The sequence below is a fragment of the Lactuca virosa genome, chromosome 3 (genome assembly GCF_052849685.1).
Source record: "Lactuca virosa cultivar CGN04683 chromosome 3, Lactuca_virosa_CGN04683_v6, whole genome shotgun sequence".
Classification (NCBI taxonomy): Eukaryota; Viridiplantae; Streptophyta; class Magnoliopsida; order Asterales; family Asteraceae; genus Lactuca; species Lactuca virosa.
In genome coordinates, this window is record NC_136428.1 from 319,347,546 (window position 1) to 319,363,471 (window position 15,926).

At 33.4% G+C, this 15,926-nt stretch overlaps 2 pseudogenes; both read left to right on the forward strand.

The window, feature by feature from the left end:
• LOC145164727 (26S proteasome regulatory subunit 7-like) overlaps positions 1-7,137 on the forward strand; it is a 37,142-nt pseudogene extending 30,005 nt beyond the window's left edge.
• A 3,831-nt stretch (positions 7,138-10,968) lies between these two features.
• Positions 10,969-15,337, forward strand: LOC145164728 (26S proteasome regulatory subunit 7-like; annotated as a pseudogene).
• The last annotated feature ends 589 nt before the right edge of the window (positions 15,338-15,926 follow it).

Consider the following 15,926-nt stretch of genomic DNA (forward strand, 5'->3'; position numbering starts at 1 on the left):
TTCTAAACCCTAATCAGGGCAAGTGATGAAACTACTCGATAAAACATTATTCCATACCCCTCGGGGGCGTATAACATTCATAACGAGACTTAACGGGATGTACAAACCTTGCGTTACGAAGCCAAACACTCAAAAAGGTCGCAAACGAAATCTCTCTAAGTATGAAAAATCTCTGCACGAATGTGAAATCTCTCCCAAATCTCTCTAAGTATGAGAAATCTCTCCAAGAATGTGAAATCTCCCCCAAATCTCTCTAAGTATGAGAAATCTCTCCAAGAATATGAAATATCTCCCAAATCTCTCTAAGTATGAGAAATCTCTCCAAGAATGTGAACTCTCTCCCAAATCTCTCTAAGTATGAGAAATCTCTCCAAATATGTGAAATCTCTCCCAAATCTCTCTAAGTATGAGAAATATCTCCATGTATGTGAAATCTCTCCCAAATCTCTCTAAGTATGAGAAATCTCTCCAAATATGTGGAATCTCTCACAAATCTCTCCCAAATCTCTCTCACAATATCTTTTAACTTTTTATAATCATTTGGGGCATCCCGACACTTAACTTTGTGAAAAACTGCGCAAAACGGGGAGTTTATGCGAAAATCAGCCGAATAGGGCCGAACCCTCTTAGGGCCGAACCTCTTAGAGGTGAACCTCTGAGGACCGAAGCCCATTAGAACTGAAACCTTATGGACCGAAACCATGAAGAACCGAAACGAGCTTGCTGGACCGAATTGCTGAAGAACCGAACCCTCTGAACCGAACCCGAAGCTTCTAACCCGAACCCTGATGGACCGAACTTCTCCTTCGCTTCCTGCCTTCGCCTTCGGCCCATTTCACCTATTTCGCCTTCGGGTCCAAGTTGCTAAGAACCGAACCTCCGGCCCAATCCGAGAAGCTTCGCGGGAAGCCCTTTTCCACCCGGTTTTCGACCAGGACTCCGTTTTAAACCCGTTTTTTATTATTTTAACATGGGATTTTCACCCAAACTTATATTTTGACATATAAGACCCCATATATTCATAAATTAAGCACATTTTTAGGGAAATCTTTATTTAAGAATAAAATCTAGTGGGTGAGATATTTAGGTGGAGTGTTGACTTATCCTTTGGGCAAGGAGACAAGTTACCTCCCATACCCACTCCATGACCATTTCCAGTCACTATTCACCCATACCTAGTCAATCATTGTCCTTTTTACACTCATTTTCAGCCATAATCTTGATCAAGGGCTAGAAGGATCTTTATCTCTCCTCCCATTTCACTCACTTTTCACCAAAAAGCAAAACCCATTCTCTCTCACTTCCTCTCACCAAGAATTCGAGATTCAAGGCTGATCTTGAGCTCTTCACACACCTTTGGTAAGTAAATCTTTTCCCACACTTGATTTCCTTACACTTCTTCACTCAAATCATGAGTTCCTTACACAAATATCGTCATATTTGTTGTTAGATCTTCGAATCTTCAAGCATCTTCTAAGTGTCCTTGAGTTGAACACTTCTTTTCTTCATCATCCATCTTCTGAAATCACTCAAGGTGAGTTCATACCCTTATATTTTCATGTTTTCTTCAAGTTTTAGGGGGGGGGGGGGGAATACAAGTTAAAAAACCAAAAACTTAACTAAACTCAAACAACAGCTTTTATCAGAAAAGTTTAGTCTTATTCACGGACTGTTTTGACTATCTTAAACCTAATATCTTTAAAATGACTACTTGCACATCTCCATACGATTTTTCTACGATTTATGGTGATTTTTACAAATCTGCCTATCATTTCAGAAACGAATTCGGACCAGTCTGTGAATATGAACATTTCAGCACAAGTTAAAGACTTCTAAAAATCATAATAAAAATTATGAATAAACTAGACACATTTTATGAACTCTCAGAATTTACGGATTCAGTTTTCGACTTCGTATGATTTTTCTATGATTTTTCTAAAACAATGTAGAAAGGTCAAAAACTAGTTAACAGCTTACAACTTTCATAACACTTTGTAGTATGTTGAGCAAAGTGCATAACAATAAGTTCTAAATATTGAATGTATTTTCTTGTTAGTTTATCATCATAAACTGAAATTTAGTCATTCATGATAAGGATTCTTCATTTATTTCGAACATATATAATAAACTACAATAAGCATAGTTTATGGATTTTTACTACATGAAAAAGGTTTTACTCTCAAAACAAATGGGTTTTTCATATACTACATGATAAACTATAATAGTAATAGTTTAAGGATTTCATATCACTAATTTATTCATAAAAGGTGATTTCACTTCCACCACGGAAGAGGTTTTATAATCAAACTATGTGTAAACTAGTTAACGTAAGTTGTGAGACAATTCTCTCCCCGTACGCCTAGAGTACGGGATTCCAATTCCTGTAAGTTATAACCAGAGTCTCTTGTAGGGAGAGCATGATAATTGTGTATAGATCTATATTGGGATTGACACCCCACACCTCGCTGCTAGCTACAGCGGGACCTGCAGGTCCACGGGTGACAAAAGTCATAACAAATCTTGACGTCTGAAAAACGTTGTTGCAGGTTATTTCTCGTCATAGTATGGTTATAACGACTCACATAGGGAGTTAACAATCTTTCAAGTTTACAGGGAAATTTCTACTTTGGAAAGGGATTTTACTTCTAAATTAAACGAGTTTATGTCGATTTAAACTTGCATGAATTACTTTAAGTATGGAAAAATACTTGTACATTTCGGTCTTGACATTTAAGACTACATGACTTTTATAAGGAAAATATTGGATTTTCTTTGGAAACACATTACCATTATGAACATTATAAGTACAAAACAGACACATATTCTCGGTCTTGACATTTAAGACTACATGACTTTTATAAGGAAAATATTGGATTTTCTTTGGAAACATATTTCTATTAAAACTACATTTCATCTACAATTGTTAAACTTCAGCTATAATTGCTAAGTGTATATGCTAGAGTTATGTAAGAATCTAGTCACAATCGATTTGATATTTGTGGGCCCGCCTTACTTCCTGTTCCTTGTTTGGTTGTGGACCTAGGGCAGACCCATTATATTCGACGGTTTATTTAACTTAAATTTTATATAACTTATATACACTGGGTGATTATAGAAGGAATCTACGGGTCTTTCTAGGGTACATTATCGCATAACATAGGAGCATTCATTTCACACCTAATAAATAAAATATTGGATTTTCTTGAAACATACTATGTTACTTTTACAAGGAAAACGACTTCTTTCTCAAACAAAACTCTTATGAACTCACCAACTTAATTGTTGACACTTTTCAAAACTACTTGTATTCTCAGGAAATCAGTGAAACAGGAAACCAACAGCATTTTGAGGATGAGACGTTAAATCGTCAAACAATTCATTTTGTCATCATAATGTAATTGATTTTGAAACATGAAAAAATATACTATGGTGTAACTTTCTCAATTATATTTATGATAGTTGTATTTACTTTGAGCACTATTATACTCGTTGTTGTGATACTATACATGAAGTCCTCCACCCCCGGACGTTTCCGCCATCCTTGGTTTGGGGGTGTGACATATGAACTGTGAAAGGGATGTTCGGTTTGAGCTTTTGGCTCGTCTTTGCCCGAATTCTACGGGTATGTTTTGTTTTTTTTTCTTTTGGTGTTGATTTGAGTTAATTAATTAAAGTTGAGGGATTGGTTTTGTGATTTAGGTGTTGATATAAGGAGTATGTGTACTGAGGCTGGAATGTATGCAATTAGAGTAAGAAGGAAGACGGTGACTGGAATGTATGCAATTACATGGTGTACAACTGATTTGGCCGCTGGAAACCAAAGACATGGACATGGAATGTTATATGTTTTTTAAGGTTGTTGATATGTTGGATTGTCTCTTGTGTTTTTCATATTGCCTATGTTGTGGTTAGTTGAACATTTTTCTTAAGGCAAGATGGGAACAAACAAATTACAAACTGTTGATTAATGTTATATTTGTGTTTTGTGTTTTGCTTGTGTTCTTAGTGAATTTTGTCTTGATAGATATTCATATACCCCTTTGATTGCTTGAAATCTAAATGGCTAATTTTTTTTCCTTGATTAAAGATAAATAAAGTTAGATAGGTAAATAAGACTTGTATTTACAGAAGAGACTGTTAAGTTAAAAAAAAATCAAAGGTTATTACAATAGTAGCTAGATGTTATCACATTGTGATTATTACAATTGTTGTACATGATTATGTTTATTGTTGTAATCTGTTTCAGGAATTGTTAGTCAGAGCCAGTTGCAAGTATCTCTCTCTTCCCTCTTTTTATCCATGCTATAAAATTTATTGTTATTACTCTTATTATTTTTATTGCTAATGTTATTATTATTATTATTATTATTATTATTATTATTATTATTAAATTTAACATGTTTTAATGGGTATTAATGTTATTAAAACAGTATGTCCCAAGGGATGCTAGTGGGAATGGTAGAAGCGGTAAAGAAAAGTCAATATATATATATATATATATATATATATATATATATATATATATATATATATATATATATATAGGGAAGGGTTATTTGAAAAACAAAAAAACCCTAAAAATCATAAAAATGAATAAAAAAAAATACCTAGAGATCACAAAACATTTTTTTGACATTTTTTAAAAAAAATTGCTGAAAAAAATTTTGAAAATTTTTTTTTTATTAAAAAAAAACTGATTTTGTATTTTTTTTTTTCGACGAATATTAATAAAAAGACGCGATTTTTTATAAAAAAAAAATTCAAAAAAAAGTTTTGTGATCTCTAAGTATTTTTTTATGCATTTTTATAATTTTTAGGGTTTTTTTTAGGGTTTTTTATTTTACGTAGAACCTAAACCTATATATATATATATATATATATATATATATATATATATAAGTTTTAATTTTACAACTTTTACTTACTTGGATTGTTATTTGTGGTGTTCAAGTTATGTTGATTTAGTGATAAGTAATGATACTAAATCATTTGTCCAGTGGAGTCCCTATTGTAATAAGCAATGACACCCTAACTAGGCTTGCTAAAATGGTTATGGCTTTAAAAGAAGATAAGAAACAGAGGTTAAAGAATGTATGGCATTTTCCAACTCCTTATGTCTCCTAAAATCATATTATGACATGTTTTTCTTTCTGTTTTGCAGCTTCAAGAGTTAGCAACTCATTCAGATTGTTTATTAAGTATAGAAAAGAAACAAAACTTATTTATACAACACTTTATCCAGATAGACAACATTACCCATTCAGCCATACAAAAGTTAACAGGGAAAAAAAAAACTTGGTGGAAAGTGGTACTACTGGCTTTTTGGGACAGGTAACTGCAGTTAAGCTTTTTCTTTATTTTTTTTAAATTTAAAGCTTTGATTTGCTCCCAAAGTTGCCACCTGTCTCTAGTTCATTTCTTCTCTCTCTTTTGATATGTCAATAACCCTTATAGTGTGGTTCTGTTTCTTTTCAATTTGCCACTTTACTTCATACCACACTTTCTTGTTTTGATCATTGCATATTTTCTGTTTCTCTATGTGTACATCATCTAATACTCATGAAGCTTCTTGTTATTTTATCCACAACGATTTTAGCTTATGGCTAGGTTAGCTGGCTTAGTCTATGAATCTATGTTGATTTTAGCTTATGACGCTCCCCATTTGCGAAACTGGGCATAAAGTGTAAGTTCGCACCAACTGTAGGGACTAAACATGTAAAATCTTCAATTTCTCAGCTTTATTAGCCCAATTTCGAAGTCGGGTAATTTCTACCAACATTTCGAAACTGTAGGGGCTAAAAGAGAAACTTCAGCCTTTTTCAAAAATTGTTTACATCATTTCGAATTTGGACCATTTCCGCCAAATCTTTAAAAGACCAGGGATCAAAATCGAAAATGTTTCATTTTCTTCCCTAATGTGATACCAGATGCGAATGTCGATCATTGAAACTTATTCAACCCATTTCAAACCTTAGCTTTTTTATTGACTCAAAACCATCATTAACAAAGCATTTATGATTCTCAACAACGAATCAAAACACCCCTTCGAAAACAAAAATCAATGCTTCGGTTTTAGTTGTCAATATTTCAATACATTCCAATTCATTCCTCTTATCAACCGTCGATTCTCAAGGTCTTCCCAAGCAATCAACAACTAACATCAGCCTTCGATTTTTCAATCAAACACATTGACTTAGACCAACCATTCAATTTCCAGACTTTGCTTTTTGTTCAACCAAACACAAATTCCATGCTTCGTTACCAATCGATTTCCCAATAATGAACCAGTAAAACTTCAACCCTTCAATTTACAGACCAGAAATCCATGTCAAACATAACCATTTAAAGAACCTTCGAAATCCTCCATTAAAAGATTGCCATATATCATTTATCAGTCTTTTGAATCAAAATCGATTTCGAACCTTTGACCAGCAACTGCTTTCGTGACCATAGCATCAACTACGAATCGATTAGCATCCTTCGATTCTTTGACCAGTGATACCCAAGATCGAACTCACACTCCACAAAACTCAATTCCGATTTTGACTTTCAAAGAGAACTAGCGACCAACACCAGTCGACGTGAATCGACTTCAAATCCAAATCAACAACCAAAAATTGATATTCAAACATTGAACACAAGAACCACACGATGATGATCCAATGGTACAACTCAGTGAAGCGTGCGTACAAGTTGAACCAAGAACAACAATTTTGACTTTTTGTTAGACCCCGATGAACACCAAACTGATTTGCTCACCGATCATACAGTTGCATTCAATCGATTTCAAAATCGATATACAATTTTTTTTATCCAAAATCGAAATCATCGATCATTCCGATTTCAATCATCGACAAACCCAATTAAAAGTCAAATATAGACTTTCAAAATTGTCCATTCTTGTTATTACATCTTGATTCAGAGATCCTCCAGTTAAGATGTAACATCGATTCATCCTTCTTATTTCAATCAAATTTGTGAGAAATTTGTGTTAGTCACGGATCAGAAGAAAAAGAAAGGTCAAAACTGGATTTAGATATTGAAGAATATGATCTCGAAATGAAAAGAAAAGGAAATTTTGATGAACAATGTACTGATTGTCAAGTTGGGCTCGAAGTAATGAATTATGAACAGTAATTGCATTTGATTTGGACACCAAATCAATATCAAATGAATAAATGTTGGATTGGGATTTTAAAATTTTTGTTCAAACAACTCATGATTTGTTTGTGCTTGATCTAAAAAAAATTTGGTGGATCACCAAGGGGTTGAAATGGATTAGATCCAACGAATCAAAGCGATCAAAAAAAAATGAAAAATGCAAAGCACGAATCGAAATCATTGACGTTTTGGAATCCATTTGAGAATTTGAGGTACCTTTTTGATGAATCGAGTTCCATTTTCAACGAACGAATCAAATTTAAAAGATCTTGGTTCTTTTGTTAGAACGAGAAAATCTTCAATTTGAACATTATATCACCCACTATGCGAGATGTACAACTCGTTCTTCGTGTTCTTCGTGTTCTTCAACGATCCAAGAACATCTTCAAAAGAACCACCAACACATTTGAGTTTAGATTTCAAATTCAATGCAACCTTTGGAGATTGTTGTTTTGGCACCCAAATTTGTTTCACGGATTTTAGATTCACAACAACATTCGACGATTTTTGTGAATAAACCCGCTTGTTTTTGCGTTTAATCTTCTTCTTCTTTTTCTTTCTCATCTTTTTGCATCTTGAAGATTTGATTTCATGAACAAATCCACTTTCCATAACTTTAACTTTGTGAGTTTGAATCAAATCTTTTGGAGTTTGATACTTGTGAATTTCTTGGATTACCGGCTTTCGATAAGGAATCATTCCTTCAAACGAATCACAAGAACATACAATATCATCGGTTTGAACTCCAATTGAGCAAAAAACTTTTTCATCTTCATGAGAATCAACTTGAACTCCTTTTTCTTGAACATCAAGAACATCACATTGAACTCCATTGTCAAGAACTTCAACAAACTTAAGAGCACGAAGATCATTTGGGTTTTAATTAAGAGAAATGTATTTCTTATTAAAAAAAATCTCTTTCTTCTCCTTCTTTTTTATTTCTACTACGGACTAATATGGACAAGGCAATTTTATTCAACCATACAATCTTACAAAGTGGTTGAAAAACCAAGCTTCCATTATCATCCTTCAAATATCCATAAGAAACCATATTACCCCATGAAATCAATTTGCTTAACACAATAACCCATAAAATTGATCTTCATTGACTTTGTATTTGATATCTTCAACGATCACAATCCAAGAATCATATGGCAAATCCACCATGATCATCAGAACTTGAAATTTTCAAGAGAGAAAGTGATTTTGAATGGGTTTTCTAGAAAAAGAAAGCAAAAATCACTTGAATTCTAGTGAAGAAAATCGAATTATGAATAGAAACAATGATGAATTCGATTTCTAGAATCCAAAAAACTCTCTAAATCACGAAGATCAAAACACAATGAAGAATCACCAAATCAAGATTGCCATCAAGGATCAATTCTTGATCCAATCAATAACACCCGCTCTGATACCAATTGTAGTGGTGTTGATTATGATGGCATGTGCGGAATTAGAAAAGATCTAGTGAATCATCATGTAAACTCAAGAACACAAGGAATAAATAAATCTGTGTAAGCTCATATTAGATCTAGAAAGAATATACAAATGGGTTTGTACAAATTTCTCTCTCTAGTCTAACACTCCAAAATGATCATCCTAAGTATGAGTGTCACTCACTTCCTATTTATAGGAAATACAACTCATTTACACATCAATAAGGGTAAGCCACATCCAAGCGTGACTTTGCACCCTAACATAACTAAACGCACCATCAAGTGAGTCATGACATCGAAAAATGAAGGAGGGAAAGTACTTCTCTAACAAACATAATGTTAATACGATGTCACTTTGCAACTTTACTACACAACTCATTGAAAAAATGACACAGGCTTAGGATTGTTCTCCGCACCTTCACATCTAACACCCCTTTGATTGCAAAAGGGAGAAGTTGTTGCATTAGTACATGACAATCATTAGACTTCAAACCATTCATCTTTGAAACATCATCCGACACGAGACTCTTGAAATTAGAGCAATACCCATGAGTAACTTTTATGTTAGACAGGGTATCATAAAATAGATGTTTCTCTGCGGAATTCAATGTGTACTTGGCAGGCGGAAGCCAATGTCGATCCCCTTTTGTTTGAGGTCGTAATTCAGTCTTAATGCCCAACGTTTCAAGATCTTGTCGTGCTTTTAATACATCCTTCATCTTGTGAGGTAAATTAAACGCTGTCCCATAAAGACTGTAGGTCACATTTTTTTCTATGTGCATGAGATCTAACTGATGGTGTTTCCTTCTTTGACGCTCCCTTCTTTGACTTTATCTTCTTTAACTTTATCTTCTTTGACTTTATCTTCTTACCCCATGTAGTCTCAAATCCCGCCAGATAGTCATAAATATCTTCACCTGATGATGGTTGTGGCATAAAATCGTGCTCCTGTTGATTGTTGAAATGTTTTTTTCTTTTACGAAAAGGATGTTCAAGTGGTAGGAATCTTCTATGCCCAATGAAGCATACTTTTTTGGACTTTGGCAACCATTGTGAACAAGTATTCTTTGAACATATTGGACAAGCATAATAACCATTGGCAACACACCCCGAAAGATTACCATATGCGGGAAAGTCACTTATAGTCCAAAGTAATATTGCTCTTAGATTGAAGTATTCTTTCTTATAAGAATCAAAAGTCTCAACGCTAGTTTCCCACAAGAGCTTTAGTTCTTCTATCAATGGTGCCAAGTAGACATCAATATTGTTACCAGGTTGGTTTGGCCCGGATATCAACAGAGTCAACATCATGAATTTTCTTGACAGACACAAATAAGGGGGTAGATTATATGTTATTAGGATAACCGGCCAACAACTATGCTTGGAACTTAATGACTTGTAAGGATTGATACCATTAGTAGACAAGGCTAATCTAAGATTTCGTTTTTCTTGTCCGAATTCTTTCCATGTGGTATCAACAAGCTTTCAAGAAGGGGTATCGCGAGGATGAGTAAACTTCCCATTATTGACCTGACCTTGTGCATGCCAAGTTAAGTCATGTGCAATTTGTGGTATTGAAAACATTCTTCTAAATCTAGGGATGATAGGAAAATACCACAAAACTTTTGAAGGTACGTTTTTGGTATTCTTCTTCCAACGAGAAATGCCACAAGTTTGACATTGAGAAGCATCTTTATGTTCTTTCCAGAATAGAACACAATCATTTTCACATGCATGAATCTTCTCATATTGTAGACCTGCTCCTTTTAGCAACTTCTTGGACTCATATATCGAACTAGGGATGTTATTGTTTGATGGTAAGATATCTTTTAGGACAGAAAACAAAGCATCAAAACTAGCATCGGACCATCCAAACTGACCCTTCAAATGTTGGAATTTCAATAATCCACTAAGTGCATTATACTTTGACCCTACATAAAGTGGCTTATCACATTCTTCAAGAAGTGATTTCAACGAATCGGGTTCTTCGTCTACATATTTGAAGGCATCATGTAGCATATCCTTTGTATAAATAGCATTAGGAGGAATGGAATAGTTAGGGCATCTAGAATCACTCTTGGGTTGTTTTTCTCCATGGAAAGACCAAATCTTATAATTCTCATCGAAGCCGTGGTTAAACAAATGATAACAGACATTGTCAATTGAGTGGTGACACAAATTGATGCAATTTACACAAGGTCATGGAATAACATCTAACTTTGGATTATTACTTTGTGCAAACTCTAGAAAAGCATTCACACCTTCATCATATGCATTTGATAATCTACTAGAGGAAATCCATGATTTATCCATTACACATTTGTTTCCAACCTACATAATTATTTACCAGTTAAAGCAACAATGATTACGCATGTTTAGGGACAAAAACTGTGCAAAAACAAAACTGTACAGGGACAAAAAAACTGTACAGGGGACAATCTTGACAAAAAAAATTGTTCAGGGCCCAAAACTTTACAAGGACAAAAAATTGTACAGGGCCAATCTTGACAAAAAAAACTGTTCAGGGGCCAATCAGATGTCAAATACATGTTCAGGGGCCAATCCTTTACAAAAAAAACTGTACTTTTTCAGCATCCATGTATTTTTATTTATTTATTTATTTAGTAAATTACTTTTTCAGCATGTTATTAGTATAAATCATTGTTTTCTTTTTATTGTAGTTCAGGATTACATGTTGTTTATATTACTTTTTCAGCATGTTATTAGGGGTAGTTTAGTCTTTTGTTTATACTATTAAAAATTTTTCAGCATGTTATTAGGGGTAGTTTAGTCTTTTACAGAAAGATATATTAACAAATGTTAGTAAAGGAAAATTAAAAAATAGAGCACTCCATTGACTACCAATGGAAAGACTTCTACTTCTACTGCTAACCCCATCAAGATAGTCAAAAGGGATGCCAACTCATTGAGACTTGTGAGTACCAGATTTCTTATTGTAACATCTGTTTGCATATTAATTTCTTGATTCTTTTTTCAAATTTTGATTTTGATCTCTATTTTCTCTTACAGTGTTTACAGAAACAAATACCATATTCAGATTCCCTTACCTCCCAAGATTGACCACAGTGTAACAATGATGACAGTGGAAGACAAGCCAGATGTCACATACAATGATGGTGGTGGATGTAAAAAACAAATTGAGAAAATGAGAGAGGTGTGTTATGTTTATAATTATTTATAGTATACATTCCCATTATAAATATTAAATACAAACCAAAAATCTTTACTTTAATAATTTATGATTTGTAGGTTGTTGAACTACCCATGCTCCACCCCGAGAAATTTGTAAAACTTGGAATTGACCCTCCAAAAGGTGTCCTCTGCTATGGCCCACCTGGAACTGGAAAAACACTTTTGGCAAGAGCAGTTGCTAATAGAACTGATGCATGTTTTATTCGTGTAATTGGAAGTGAACTTGTTCAAAAGTATGTTGGTGAAGGTGCTCGCATGGTTCGCGAATTATTTCAGGTTTACATTTATGGTCCCTATACTTTTCAAATTTGTTACCAAACACAACCTTTTTTAATTAACTCTTGTGATTTGACAGATGGCAAGATCCAAAAAGCCAGATGCAATTGGTGGTGCTAGATTTGATGATGGGGAATCAGCTCGATGGATTTGATGCTCGTGGTAACATCAAAGTTATCATGGCCACAAATACGTATATAGTCGATATTTACAGTTTACACCCTGTAAATTTGTTTTTCCTCATATTTGGTTGGATACTTTCAGACCTGATACAACACTTTTGCGACCTGGGAGACTGGATAGGAAAGTGGAGTTTGGGCTTCCGAATATGGAAAGTAGGACACGGATTTTCAAGATTCATACACGGACTATGAACTGTGAAAGGGATGTTCGGTTTGAGCTTTTGGCTCGTCTTTGCCCGAATTCTACGGGTATGTTTTGTTTTTTTTTTCTTTTGGGGGTGATTTGAGTTAATTAATTAAAGTTGAGGGATTGGTTTTGTGATTTAGGTGCTGATATAAGGAGTGTGTGTACTGAGGCTGGAATGTATGCAATTACATGCTGTACAACTGATTTGGCTGCTGGAAACCAAAGACATGGACATGGGATTGTTATATGTTTTTTAAGGTTGTTGATATGTTGGATTGTCTCTTGTGTTTTTCATATTGCCTATGTTATGGTTAGTTGAACATTTTTCTTAAGGCAAGATGGGAACGAACAAATTACAAACTGTTGATTAATGTTATATTTGTGTTTTGTGTTTTGCTTGTGTTCTTAGTGAATTTTGTCTTGATAGATATTCATATACCCCTTTGATTGCTTGAAATCTAAATGGCTAATTTTTTTTCCTTGATTAAAGATAAATAAAGTTAGATATGTAAATAAGACTTGTATTCACAAAAGAGACTGTTAAGTTAAAAAATCAAAGGTTATTACAATAGTAGCTATATGTTATTACATTGTGATTATTACAATTGTTGTACAAGATTATGTTTATTGTTGTACTCTGTTTCAGGAATTGTTAGTCAAAGCCAGTTGCAAGTATCTCTCTCTCCCCCCTTTTTATCCATGTTATAAAATTTATTGTTATTACTCTTATTATTATTATTATTATTATTATTATTATTATTATTATTATTATTATTAATATTAAATTTAACATGTTTTAATGGGTATTAATGTTATTAAAATAGTATGTCCCAAGGGATACTAGTGGGAAGGGTAGAAGCGGTAAAGAAAAGTCAATATATATATATATATATATATATATATATATATATATATATATATATATATATATATATATATATATATAGGGAAGGGTTATTTGGAAAACAAAAAACCCTAAAAAAACCGTAAAAATCATAAAAATGAATAAAAAAATACCTAGAGATCACAAAACTTTTTTTTGACATTTTTTATGAAAAAATCGCAGGTTTTTAAAGAAATTCGCTGAAAAAAATTTTGAAAAAAAAATTTATTAAAAAAAACTGATTTTTTTTTAGCGAATTTTAATAAAAAAATACGATTTTTTATAAGAAAAATTCAAAAAAAAGTTTTGTGATCTCTAAGTATTTTTTTATGCATTTTTATAATTTTTAGTTTTTAGGGTTTTTTGTTTTCCATAGAACCTAAACCTATATATATATATATATATATATATATATATATATATATATATATATATATATATATATATATATATATATATATATATATATATATATATATATATCATAAGTTTTAATTTTACAACTTTTACTTACTTGGATTGTTATTTGTGGTGTTAAAGCTATGTTGATTTAGTGATAAGTAATGATACTAAATCATTTGTCCAGTGGAGTCCCTATTGTAATAAGCAATGACACCCTAGCTAGGCTTACTAAAACGGTTATGGCTTTAAAAGAAGATAAGAAACAGAGGTTAAAGAATGTATGGCATTTTCCAACTCCTTATGTCTCCTAAAATCATATTATGACATGTTTTGCAGCTTCAAGAGTTAGCAACTCATTCAGATTGTTTATTAAGTATAGAAAAGAAACAAAACTTATTTATACAACACTTTATCCAGATAGACATCATTACCCATTCAGCCATACAGAAGTTAACAGGGAAAAAAAACCTTGGTGGAAAGTGGTACTACTGGCTTTTTGGGACAGGTAACTGCAGTTAAGCTTTTTCTTCAGTTTTTTAAAATTTAAAGCTTTGATTTGCTCCCAAAGTTGCCACTTGTCTCTAGTTCATTTCTTCTCTCTCTTTTAATATGTCAATAACCCTTATAGTGTGGTTCTGTTTCTTTTCAATTTGCCACTTTACTTCATACCACACTTTCTTGTTTTGATCATTGCATCTTTTCTGTTTCTCTATGTGTACATCATCTAATACTCATGAAGCTTCTTGTTATTTTATCCACAATGATTTTAGCTTATGGCTAGGTTAGCTGGCTTAGTCTATGACTCTATGTTGAATATTGGCTAAAAATCAACTAATATTGGCTGTAAATTAGCTAATATCATTCTTGCTATGAAGTTTGGTAGAAAGCAAAGAAACTTTACTTAAACAATTTCAATCATATATGCACAAATGTAATGTGTCTTTTGATGTCTTTATCTTTTAATGGAAGCATACCTTAGACATCTTAAAAGAAACTGGCATAACCAACTGTACTAAATTTATAGTCAGTAAAATGGATTCAAATGGAAAGCTTCTTTCAGATTGAGTGAGCCCTTATCAACCCCATGTAAATCTCATAGGCTTGTTTAGTGTATTGTATTGTTACTGTAAAAAATGTTCATGGTTTATAAAAAAATATTTTCTTTATAGATAGAAGCATGCGAAAAAAATTTTGCCATATTTTTTTTATGTTTCTTCAATTGGTTGTGACAGAGTAGGTTGGAATTGAAACCTGATGACTTGTTTTTAGCAGCTTTTTTTGGTGGAGAAACACTAAAGTTAGTTTTATTTTTAATTTTTCTTGCAAAATGGAAGTTTACACAAGACGAAACCATGAAAAGAGCAGCTATAATCGACAATCGGAGGAGAAAACCCAACTAAGTGCAAGCATATACATGAGGAGAAAACCTAACTAAGAGCATCGGTTTTCTTGAAATGTTACCTGGTGTTCAACTTGAGAAGCTTCAGAAGGTGAGAAACCCTTGAATGTGTTCATTTTATCATCGATTTCATGGATACCAGGCGCCTCTTCCCCTCATTCTGCTCTTGCTCTTCTGTCACTTGGTTCTAGCAAATAGAGATGAAAGTTAGTTCTCTGGCTAATAGGGGAAGTTTCAGCAGGAACACCAAGCTCAAGTGACTTCTCCAATACCTTAATCGGACCTAGGGCACGTAAGATTGAATAGTCTCCAACGATGGCAGGAGAGCCCAAGCTCGTCGGCGATGCGAAGTCAGCCGGAAGAGAAGGAACCTAACGTCATCGGAGGGGACGTTATCTGCAAGGCGAGTCGACAATCGATCGATTGTAGAGAGTGTGTTGAGTGATGATCAGTAGTGAGTGTTTTGATCTTTGTTGAAAACCCCTATATATTTTAGCAGATACCTCGATTTTTGAAACAAGAGCTCGTCTCATTAAAATTAAAAGGCAACGGTTATAGAGGACACACGTTTTAATGTAAAGCGCCCTCCGTGTTTTTGATTTTTTTTCTTTAAACACTAATCTAAGGGCACGCAATAATGAGTGACCTAAATGCTTAAATTTTTTGAAGAGAGGACACCATTTTAAGGGCACTCCCTTTTACGTAACATAAATCACCGAGTGTCGTGGATTGTGCGTCGTAAAAGGATATTTTTCTAGTAGTGCTCGACCCTAAGCTCATATCTGGT